The sequence below is a fragment of the Hipposideros armiger genome, unplaced genomic scaffold (assembly GCF_001890085.2).
Source record: "Hipposideros armiger isolate ML-2016 unplaced genomic scaffold, ASM189008v1 scaffold_149, whole genome shotgun sequence".
Lineage (NCBI taxonomy): Eukaryota > Metazoa > Chordata > Mammalia > Chiroptera > Hipposideridae > Hipposideros > Hipposideros armiger.
In genome coordinates, this window is record NW_017731499.1 from 3,207,693 (window position 1) to 3,219,137 (window position 11,445).

The 11,445-nt window shown below is 44.2% G+C and overlaps 1 long non-coding RNA gene across 2 annotated transcripts in view; it reads right to left on the reverse strand.

Annotated features, from left to right (window-relative positions):
* Positions 1-2,882: 2,882 nt before the first annotated feature.
* LOC109387151 (uncharacterized) overlaps positions 2,883-11,445 on the reverse strand; it is a 12,072-nt gene continuing 3,509 nt past the window's right edge. For both annotated transcript variants that reach the window (XR_002124923.1, XR_002124922.1), the window contains 2 exons: positions 4,213-4,307; positions 2,883-3,736 (listed from right to left, as the gene is read on the reverse strand). This is a non-coding gene — a long non-coding RNA (uncharacterized LOC109387151). The remainder of the gene's footprint in view (positions 3,737-4,212; positions 4,308-11,445) is intronic.

The following is an 11,445-nucleotide window of genomic DNA, read 5'->3' on the forward strand; positions in this document are numbered from 1 at the left end:
GCTTTGACTGTATGTATATCAGATCATTTGATATTGTCTCACTGGATCATGAGGCCCTGTTAAGTTTTCTTCAATCTTTTTTCTCTTTGTTTTTTGATTGGATAACTTCCAATTCTGTCTTACAATTCACTGACTTTTTCTTTTGCCCATCCAATGAGTTTTTAAATTCCAGGTATTATATTTTGATTATTATAATGTTTAATTTCTACCCTTTTTCTTTGGTTCCTTCTGTTAATTTCATTTCATTGTTGAGATTTTCCTATCGATTCACTCATTAAGACCATATTTTTTCTTTCAATATTTTCTTTACTCCTGTTCACATTTTTATAATACCTGCTTGAAAATCTTCCCTTAGCCCCATATTTGGACCAGCTTGGGACTGATTTACAGGGACAACTTTAGTTTTCATGACTCTGGATCACTTTTTCCTGTTTCTCTGTAGAACTAGTGTTTTCTAATTGAACACTAGATATGGAACATAACACAGTAAGGAGACTTTTGGATTCTGTGTTTTTCAGAAGACGGTTGATTCTTGTTCTAACAGGCAGGTCAACTGCTGGCTAATCGGCAGGAACTCCCGAGGTTTGGTTTTATAGTTTGCGAATCTAAGAAAAATTGTTTATCAAACCTCCCTCACTCAGCTGACTTCAGCCTCTCAACTGTCTCCCCTGGAGATCTTAGTGGGCTTGTGTTTAAGGCTTTGTGAAGACAAGCTGAGGTGGGTCTTACTCCAGGGGTGTCTTTATCCTGACATGGGGGCGTGATTGTGTCTCAGCTGGATTTCAGGTGTGTTAAGAGCATGTTAACAAGGTCCCTTCACTCCAGGGTCGGAACACCAACACCTCTTGGCTCTCTTCTGCCTCCAGAACTCTTGACTTCTTAATGTTTCATTCCATTTTCAAGCCAGAGCAGCTTGTTTCTGGTAAACCGGGCGAAGACTCACTTTTGAGTCTGCGGACTTGGAAGGAATCCCTTGCGTGGCTCTTTCTCGGTAGAGCTTCCATCTCCTTGATGCCTTTGTTACACATTCCTTTTTTATTTCTTTGATTCATTCATTAAACAGATTCCAAGCTGCTGCTTTTCGGATGAACTCTGAGCCTATGCCTCCTCAGCTCAGCAGAACTGTTGGTCTCAGATTCTCGTTGTCTGTGTCACGCTGGGGAAATTGTCCCGAGGTGGAGAGCTGTGTGATCATGGGGCGCACCGAGGAGTGTCCCTCCTTTCAGGTAGCATAGTTTTGTGCTGTTTTCCACTATCTAAAAATCTGTTGACTTATTTGTGTTGTCTAGTTTTATAGTTGTTGACATTGGGAGACCAGCCCAGTATCAAGTACTCTCTCACAGGGAGTCAGAAAAGTCGGACATTTTGTTTTCTTATCTGGAATTCAGGTAACGTCACCAGGATGTATTCAGATGTGAGGTCTGTCTTCCTTATCACCACTTTCAAAACAGTACCTGTACCTGACACACAGGTGGTCAATAAAAATGTGTTGAATCAATCATATATCCTGGCTAATTACCTGGTCAGTTCTCTCTTCCCCTCAGGAGAATTTTCCTTTATTATTTACTTGACAATTCCCTCTCTTTCATTCCTTCTGGAACATTTCCTAAGCAGGTGTTTGCCCTTCTGGCTAGAGCTTAACACCCCTCCCCCACATTGAACCTTTTTCACCAGTTCTGAGAAAATCCCCCAGCTTGGTACCCAGCCCAGAGTTTAGTTTTCACTTGGTATCCATTCTTCTCGGCGGACCATCCGTCTCCTGAGTTTAGCTTTTAGTCTGGCGATCACGGGTTTCAAGTTTTGTTGTTGAGCATCCTGGTCGTTTCTTTCCCTTTGCAGACTGTTCTTTCTTCTTGATGTGATAACTCGTTAAGTTCCCTTCAGTTTATTGTGTTAGCTGTTCCCTCACCCATTAATTTGCTGTTTAATGTATTCTGAAGTTCTTTTTCACACTGTTAGCTTTCTTCAAATGTATGGTATTTATTGGTTGCTTTTCATGATTGATGAAATTTAAATTGAGTGATGTTGGCAGCTGGGGAACTGAAATTTCCTGTTCTCTTGGCAATACATGCGGATTTAGACCATCAGGGCCTCACTGCTGGTGTTTTTATAAGAGAAGGGAGTGGAGGAGGGGATGGGAGATGAAGTGGGCTTTCCTTTAAGGAGTGTAAGTGGAGGATTTTTCATTTTGAATATGTGATCTCCCTGTATTTCCTGGAAGCTGTTAGTTGTCTGAGGCACAGCCCCACTTGGCTGGCCACAGTTCTCACCCTGGGAGCCTCTGTCAGAATTTCTGGGTAAAAGATCTGTACACAAAACATATTCCTAGGGACGGACGTCAGTCCAGCCACTCATAGTCAAGGTCAGGCCTAACTGCTCTACTTCTTAATTCCTCACCCTGCTGACAGACAACCCACAGTCACACTTTTAATCCCTTCTACTCCCTCCATCATTTCTTCCGTTATAATGTATGGGCAGTACTCTCCCCATTTCTCCTGTGGATTTTTAAAATAAGCATATACGTTTCTTCTGTCATGTTAGTCACACACATTAAACCAGAAATCTCCACTTACAATTTTATATCCTATTTACCTGCACCCAAGCATTTCCTTTGTCACTAAATGTATTCACACCCATGTAAAATCTGTCAATAGCCTAGATAAAACAGGCAAACAGATCTAAGTGAGCTAATTATCTGGGTAAAATATCATGACCAGTGTTTGTTTATTCCACCATGATTAGAAAACAATTAAATCGATATTAAGGAAAGACGTAACACAAAGGAACATATAATTTACAGAGTCCACCTGAGAGCTTTAATGTGTGTTTATTTATCACCAGAGGACAACTGCTGACAAAACAGATCTTTATTCTAAGGACCTCTGAACAGCAGACACTGATGGATAGAATAGATTTGCAAGAAGGTAATGGAGTTAGCACAGGGGACAAATAAACTTCTTGACCTTCTAGTATATAAAGCCTTAAAAATACTTACAAGATACCTTACAAACATATTTTCCTTAAAACGGTGATGCTGTGGAGTTTGTTTGTTTGAATAGGAGCTGAGCTGAATGAATTATAGTCACCGTGCCACTAGAGTGCAGGTATGGGTTTGCACATTTTTATATTTTTTTCACTCATCACTTTATTGATTTTTCTCATTAAACAAATATCAATTAAGTGTCCACAACAGACACCAAACACTACTCCTTCATTTAAGGGATTCACGCTCTAACGGATGCGGGAACAAATGCACCCGTCATGTATAATACTCTAAAGTGGCCCTACAATAAGATTAATACAATGGTCCATGAGATCCCATAAGAATCTGCTTAAATCTTGGGAAACAGAATACTTCCCAAAGGAAGACCAACTAAGCTGAAATTGGAAGGAATTACCCAGGTAAAGAGCAATGGAAAGGATGTTTTAGATACAGAGAAAAAATGGGCAAACATTCAGAGGCATTACTGGGAGGCATATGGCCCAAAAGAACTGTAAGGAGATCCACAGGACTGAAGTGGCGACTGTTATGGGGGCGGGAGCAAGAATTAATGCTGGCACAATTAAGTGCGAGAGCATGCAGGATCTTTGGTTTGTCCAGAGAAGTGGCATGATTCCGTTTGGCTGCAGAGTGTAAACTAGATTAGAGAGATTCGACCCGGGCTCAGAGAGGCCACGTAGGATACAGAGTGTCGTAGGAATCCAGCTGAGCAGGTCACATCCCCTAAGGTGGTGCCTGCAAAAGTGAAGATAAATGGAGTTCTCGGAACCACTCAGTGACTATAGAATTGGGTGGGTGTTTGCGTCTGGGATGAGGGACAAGGAGGCATCAATGGGTGAATGCACGTGTATTCATAGAGGTGAAGCGTGTGGACGGGAGCAGTGATGGCGATCTGGGGGAATAATGTGTTCAGTGCTGGACCTCTGAGTGTGAGACACCCGTGGAACTATATGTATAGTAGGTGGCAAGATATGTTCCTGTGGAGCTCATGTCGGAAATCTGAGCCTAAGATTATTTCCGGGAGGCCTAAGTGATAACCATACTTGCAAACATGGGACTAGTTAAAAATCAACCAAAAAGATCATAAAAGGATAAAATATCAGAGAGATAAGAGGAAAACTAAACTAGCCAGCTAGTTTATTAGCCAGCTCGGGCTGCCATACAAAATACCACAAACTGAATGGCTTCAACAGCAGGCACTGATGTCTCACCGTTCTGGTGGCTGGAAGTCCAAGGTCAGGTGTCAGAATGGTTGGGCTCTGGCGGGAACCCTCCGCCTGCTTCCTGGTTTGCAGATGGCCAACCTCTTGTGGGGAGGGGTGGAGAGAGAGAGGAATTGATTTGTTGATTTATTGATTCTTCCTGGAAGCACTGAGTTTCAGGATGACTCTTCAAGCCCCAAATACCCAAATCTTGTCCTTTGATCACTATGAGCTCCCCAACTTTCTTGCCAGACACACGATCCAAAATGTTCCTCTTTTGCCTAAGCTAGTTTGAGTTGTGTTTAAGCTTCTATAATTTTTTAAGAATCCTGACTAATACTGAGATGGCTGGTGTGGAGACGAAAGCAAGAATACTGTGACTGGAGGAATTAGTAAATTGTGAGAAAGCGGAGAAAAGGGTAGTCGTTTTGTAAGAGATTGATTCATTCCTTCAAGAAGCGTTTTCTGTTCTGTGAGCTGGAGATTCAGCATTGCACACAGGTACATGCAGAGCTGAGTGTGCCTAAATCTCTTTGATAAAAACAAAACTCCACTGAAAATCAAAATTCAGAGCCTATTTATGGTATGACCTCACCTTCACTTCTACAGTATTACACGTGGAGCAATAACATTGAATTTTTATTTAACACTGTAAGGGTAAACGTTTTTATTTACGTAAGATGGGCAAGACATAGGAAGATAGATAGACCTTCTCCCTTAATACATCATTGGTTTGGGGAATGAAGATGTACACAGAAACACACTTGCCTGAACTAAGTCTTCACCTTGTTATTCTTTCCTGGGTAAACATTCACCTATACTTTTAGCCATGATGAGCACAGAGAATGAAACGGCACCCACACTATTATTAGGACCTAGGAGGATGGAGGCTGATCTAGAAAGACACCGTCTTCACCAGGGAACGTGGTGTCTTGTGTTGCTGCCAATTAATTAGTGATGAGTTTGTCGTGTTGCCTGTTGCCCAGGATGATTAATCTGAGCCTGAATGCAACGAAACCATTAAGGAAAGTTCACAGCAAGATAAGCTATGAGTGACAATGTTACCCTTTAGAAGAAGGGGAGCTGACAGAATGAAATACAACCCCCTGCCACCCACTTGCTGGCTTCCAGCCTGTCATGGTAAAATCCCTGAGCTCCTGCTGTGACTAAAGAGCTCAGAAGGCATGCTTTAGAGTCACATGGTCAGGGACGAACAGAACTTAAAGGGGCCTGGGGCACTCACTTCTCCAACATGCTCATCCCACAGAGGGGCCTGAGGTCCAGAGAAGTCACGTTACTTGCTTATAGATACGCAGCCAGCTGCTGACTGGTTGGGCTCCATCTCTGTCTTTTCACACTGTGTTGGCCCTTTGCCCACCCCCCCACCCCCACCCCCTGTACCACAGAGCTCTGCTCAGGCAGCAGCTGCCCCCTCCAAGAGGAGAGGTGCAGGGTTGAATGCACTCTTGAAGGCCTGGAGCCTTAGAGGCCTGGAGAGCCAAGTTCCATTCCAGCCTCTGGCATCAGCTTGCTCAGTGAACTGGAGCTGCTGTGGAGAGAGAAGCTGGCTGCAGGTGGGGTGGCTTGGTTTGTTTCCGTATGGCTCCTCCTTTGTCAATAGACTGTTCTACTTCTTTATGTGATAGACTGAGAGAAGCATTCCAAGAGAGTGAAGGTGGACACTGCAAGACTTCTTAAAACCTAGGCTCCAAAACTTGCATAATAACACTTCCACCACTTTCTATTGGTCTAAGAAAGTTACTGGGCCAACCGAAACTCAAGGTGTGGGGAAAAGACTCCCCTGATGAGAGTGGTGGTAACGTTCCACTGCCAAGGGTCATATGGGATGTAATTTTTTTTCTTTTTTTTTTTTTGGAATCTTTGCAAACTGCGTCTTTCGTTTCTAAAGTCTAGAAATTTTAAGTCCTTATAAGAATACCAAAATAACCCCACCGACTCCATGATTCAAATACACGATATGTTTTCTCTGGATAGTACTGCTTATGAAGTGCTCTCAGCTGTTCTGTTGGTGGTGTAAGGGGGGTGGTGCTGTGAGAAAAAATATAAGCATGTGTATGTAGATCACATGATCGCATATGTGCATGTGTGTCCATTTATGTTCACATGTGTATTGTAGTTGGTTGTTTGGCTGATCTGCTTTTCAGAAAAGGTGTCATATGACACAAAAGAATATGTACCATCCAAATAGAAAGCCCAAATTCAAAACAGATGCAAGGTAATTAAAAACCAAGATGAGAAGAGCAATAAATGTAGCCAGAAATGACTTAAAAAAGCATAGCATTATGTCCTTAACCACTTGAGACAGAGAAACTATAAACTTGACTCTGAGCTTCCTAGGGAGGCATCAAGAAGAACACAACACATGGCTACTGCAGGGAGCGATGGAGAAAGTAGTGACTTTTCATCTCTTGGGCATAGAGCCTCCTGTCAAGATTGCATTCCCTCCCTTGGGTTTCATGTACATGTCCCTCTCTTTCTGTAGCTTGGATGGGGTTCCCTATGATCCTCGGTGTTTTTGTTTTAAAATAATGTGAGCTTAAGGAAAAGCAGAGACCAGATGTGCAAAAGCCAAAGACGGACTGGACCCTGATTTCAGAGCCTCTTGGCTGTGGCTGACAGGAGACAATTACAACTCGAAGTATGTGTGTGTTTGTCCTGACTGCTCCGTATCAACCAGGCCACTTCTTTCACACTCTTTTTCGTAGCAAACAGTTGGAACCCTACAAGAGAGGAGGTTCTACATTCCTGCCCAGTTAGTTCATCAAGAACGGCTTGGATTTCCCTCTTTATTCCTAACTTTGTACCTCACTTCTTGGAAAAACCCCATGTTTACATTTCCCCAACCTTTTTATTTAGTCTCTGTTACCGAGCTCTGTGCTTATACCAAATCTAGCCGCAGATTTTCTGAGTTTTCCCCTCCCCCCAATCTTTGGAATTCTATCTCAAGTATCCAAATTGGCACTGATCTATCTCTTCCATCACGTGTCTAATTCCAAGGCCCAGAGATCTATTCCTCATCCTAGAATTGGTCATCTGGTCTCTACCAGATAGCACCTGTCACTCAGATGAGGTGGAGTCATACAGAAAGAAATCTTAACTTCAAGCCAAGACAAGAGCAGGGGGTGAAGGACTCTGAGGCTATCTTGTATACTGTGCCCTGAGGGGATGTCTCAAAAGTGACCTCTTTCAAAGCACTTTTTAAAATTTTTGTCAAGGAGCAAAAGTTCTAGGGCATCTAATTAAATGAGGACTCACTGCCTCCCTGCTCCTAGCGGTCATCTCTTAGAAATTACAAAAATATATTTTCTAGCTTGAACAAAAAAGCCAGTATTGATCTTTGTTCTAGAGAAAAAAAAATGCTGCTCCTCATCAAACAAGGATTTTTTTTTTTAAAGAACAAGACAGAGCCAAGAATATCCAGTTTTTTTTCTCACTCCAAACGGCTGTTTATCTTGTCAAGTCTTGGCTACTGTATTAAGTGGAAAAATCAAAGAGGCAAACAGATCTCAAATAGCCTCCACTTATCCTGCCAGATTGAAATGAGTACCCAGCTGTGGTAGACAAATTCAGAACAACTTATTTCATACAGTTGTCCCATGATTGTTTTGAAATAATCTGTTTATCTGACTCCCCTACACACACACACACACACACAACAAGATCATGTTTTTGAACTGTTTTGTGCCTTACCCCCTACGGCTAATCAATCACGAGGTCCTGTTTCTTCTACCATCTGCAAATGTCTTATATAATGCAGAGGCAGAATTATGCAGTGGTTAACAGCCTAGACTCAGGACCTAGATTTCCTGAGTTTGAATCCACCACTCGTACATTGGGTCATTTTAGCCTCAGCATTATCACCTGTAAAGTGGAGGAAGTAGTAGACCTAAGTCCTAAGACTGTTGATTCTCTTAGAACAGTAGTCGACATATAACAAGCATCTGATAAATGTTGTTACTGGCTCTATTTTTATTATTGAATCTGTTTACTTATTTCCTTCCTTGCTCTTATAGTCTTCATTCAAGCCAACGCTATCTCCTACCTGGACATCACCAGGAGCTTTCCTAACTTTTCTTCCTGACTCTGTCTCCATCAGTCCATCCTTAACAGTGTGTAGCCAGCATAAACAGTTAAGAGAAACGAACACAAGCTTGGTGATATTGTATATACGTAGGAGGATGTGGACATGACAAGAGCCATGAGAAAATAAGCTCTGGGAACTGAGAAAAATCCATGATTTGGGTTGTACCCTGCTGTGTCCTGAGGGTTTGTCCAAGGTGGTGTGAAGGGTGGGGGCACCCAGCTGACAGCTGGTGTTCGCACACTGCAACCCTAGAATGTTTGATTCTTCGTGTGAGTTAGAGAGCAGCCCAGTTCTCAGAGAGCTGATGGTCATACAACCTAACACAGGTGCTTCATCACGACATTCTGGAAAAACCTGCAATGTGCTGTTTGGTTACTGAGGGGTTCTATTGGACAGTTTGCTGTATAACAATCCACCCCCAAACTCTGGTTTAAAATGACAACCATTTATTACACGTCATACAAGCGTGGGTTTACTGTGGATTGGCTGATGTAGGCTGGTTTCAGCAGATTTCTGCTGGGTTTGCTAATACTTCTGCAGGTCAGCTGGGACCCTATTCTGCGCTGCCTTTCCTTGGGTCACCTTAATTGGGGGAGCCCTGCTTCAGGTATCAGTTCGTCCTGGACTAGCATCTGCCTGAGCTTTTCCTTCTCAAGAGTCATGGTGAAAATGTGAAACAGGTAAGGCTTAGGCCCAGAACCAACAGGTAGTCGCTTCTGCTTCATGTGGTGGCCCAAACCAGGTCACATGGCCAAATCAGGAGCAGGAAATCATGTGCCACCTAATTCGCTTATAAACTCCCCGGTGCCTTGGAAATGTGCAGCTGTTGCCTGAGGCCGTGCTACCCTCACGGCTTTACAAACATCCCACATGGGCAAATACTGCATTTTCATTTGAGGCCAGGGGTCTCAAACTCAAATACTCAGAGGTCAGGCAGCAGAGTTGAGCCGCTGAGTTGAGCGGGGTAGGAAGCATTATTACACAAAGGGTGGTATGCTACTGTGAGCGGAGATGACTGTTGTGAATGCCTGGCCAGTGTTTATAGCAACATAGTAACTGTTCTAACACTTACATCCGGTGGGCCCTGTTCTGAAAGCGTTGCTGATATGAATTCATTGAAACCTGACAGCGAGCATTTGAGGTAGGCATTATTATTCATAGCTTACAGATGAGAACATCGGGGTCCAGAAAGGACGGGCAGTTTGCTCTCGATCACAGGAACTGGCTGCAGAGTTCATGTTCTTAAACATCACACTCTACAAACAAATCCTTTTATTCTTGGGAAGAAAAAAAAAAAGTCAGAAATGCAGACTCACATGGAGTCATTCCAGTTTTGTGTCTTGACAAGCAATTTAAATAAGTAAAAACCATGTGCAGGCCAAGGAAAAGAAACGGATGGGCTGAATTTGGCCGTGGACCTCGAGTTTGAGACCACGTCAGACCCACAGGGTTGGTCTGATCAGAATTTTATCAGCCTGGATTTAGGGCAGCTATCCAGCCCCTCCTAGGAAAGGACCGAACGCCATCAAAGCTTCAAAAATCCACCCCCACCATCCCAGTAGTGTCTTCCTGAGACTGGCCGATGCTGCTGCTGGGACATTGGCCCAGGGTATCAGGTAGTCGCTGCCTGACACTGGCCAGTCCTTCAGAGAGCACTGGAAGGACTGCAGCCCAAGGCAGAGACTGACCTTGGTTTGCATATCAGGCTGTGGGCCAACGCTGAGCCTTTTCACCTTGGGGTGGGGCGGGGGGGGGATACGGGGGACGGGGTGCAGAGGTTCACCTTCCTACAGGGGTCCAGGCAGCTGAGAGATGTCACAGGTACCAAGCAGGTGTGATTTCACATTGCTGTCAAGAATGAGTGTGTGGGAGATGGGAGAGTCAGGATGGGGTGTGAGCGTGGCTGAGGGGGCAGAGTGTTTAGATAAGGGAAGCCCTTAGGAAAGCAAGTGGATGTGAAAACCAGTGGTGTGCCAGAGAATGTTTTAAAAACGCAGGAGCCTTGATTTAGAGAGGATGTTTTTCTCCTGCCTTCCCTGCAAATCTGAAAGGGGTCCCTTGAACCCCAGTCCTTCCTTAGCTCTCACCTGTTACACTCAGAATGTCAAAGTGAGCTGACGTGCGCTTTCAAGAGTGATGAGAGCCAAATCTCTTCTTTAATGCATTTTCCTCCACTATCAATCCCACCCAGAGGTTCGGGATAAAAGATTTACAATTTCTTATTTTTGCTCTGCAACATTCGCCACCCTCCACCTTGTGGCTGGAACAGATGTTGGAATTTCTGATAGTGGGAAACTCAGTGGTTACATCCTCAAGTTATATTTTTTAGCACTTTATGTAACAAGTCCTGGCAGTATTTACCCATTTGTATTATCTAGAGGGTTGTTATTTGCTATGCCGGCTGTTTGTGAACAGCGCGCAGGGAAAAAAAAAAAAAAGACAAAACAGATCCCTGTCCTCTGCATCTGACAACATTCTCCTCAGACTGTGGGTGACAGTGACCAACACATCCATGAAAACAAGACACATAAACAGACTTCTAAAACACACAAATGTAGCTAGATTACAGTATTATTTCCTTATATATAATTCATAACTGAACTTTCAAAATCTTGTAAGAAAGCCTATGAAAGGGTAGGGGGGCAAGCCTTCTGAAAGCTGCCTTGAGTGCCCAGAAGTGCTTTCCCTTCTTTGAGGTACATGAGTGAGGAGGGGGGCCCCCAACCCCTCCTCTTGTTGCCAGGGGGATCAGGGGTGGGGGGCAGGGTGTCCCCCACTCTTCCTCATGCTGCGACTTGGAGGTTGGGGGCCAGGAGGGGTCCCCACCCCTCCTCCTGTGAGATAGAGCAGGGCAGAGGTTCCCCATCCCTCTTCCTGCGAAGGGGGCCCGGGTTCCCTCTCCCCTATAGCCCTCAGCTGTCAGCCTCATTTGGTTTTGGTCTTCGTTGAAGAAAACTGCTTCTTTGAAGTCCATGCATCCATTGTCAGATCAATACAGAGGCGCATAGCCCAGTCCCCTCACCCCAAGGGGGACCCACTGAAAGGACCATCCCCACAGCAGTGTCCCATGTGGGCAGCTGGAGTGTCACAACTCAACCCCTCCCCTGCTTCCACAGGCGCTGGTGCCAAGAGCCCTC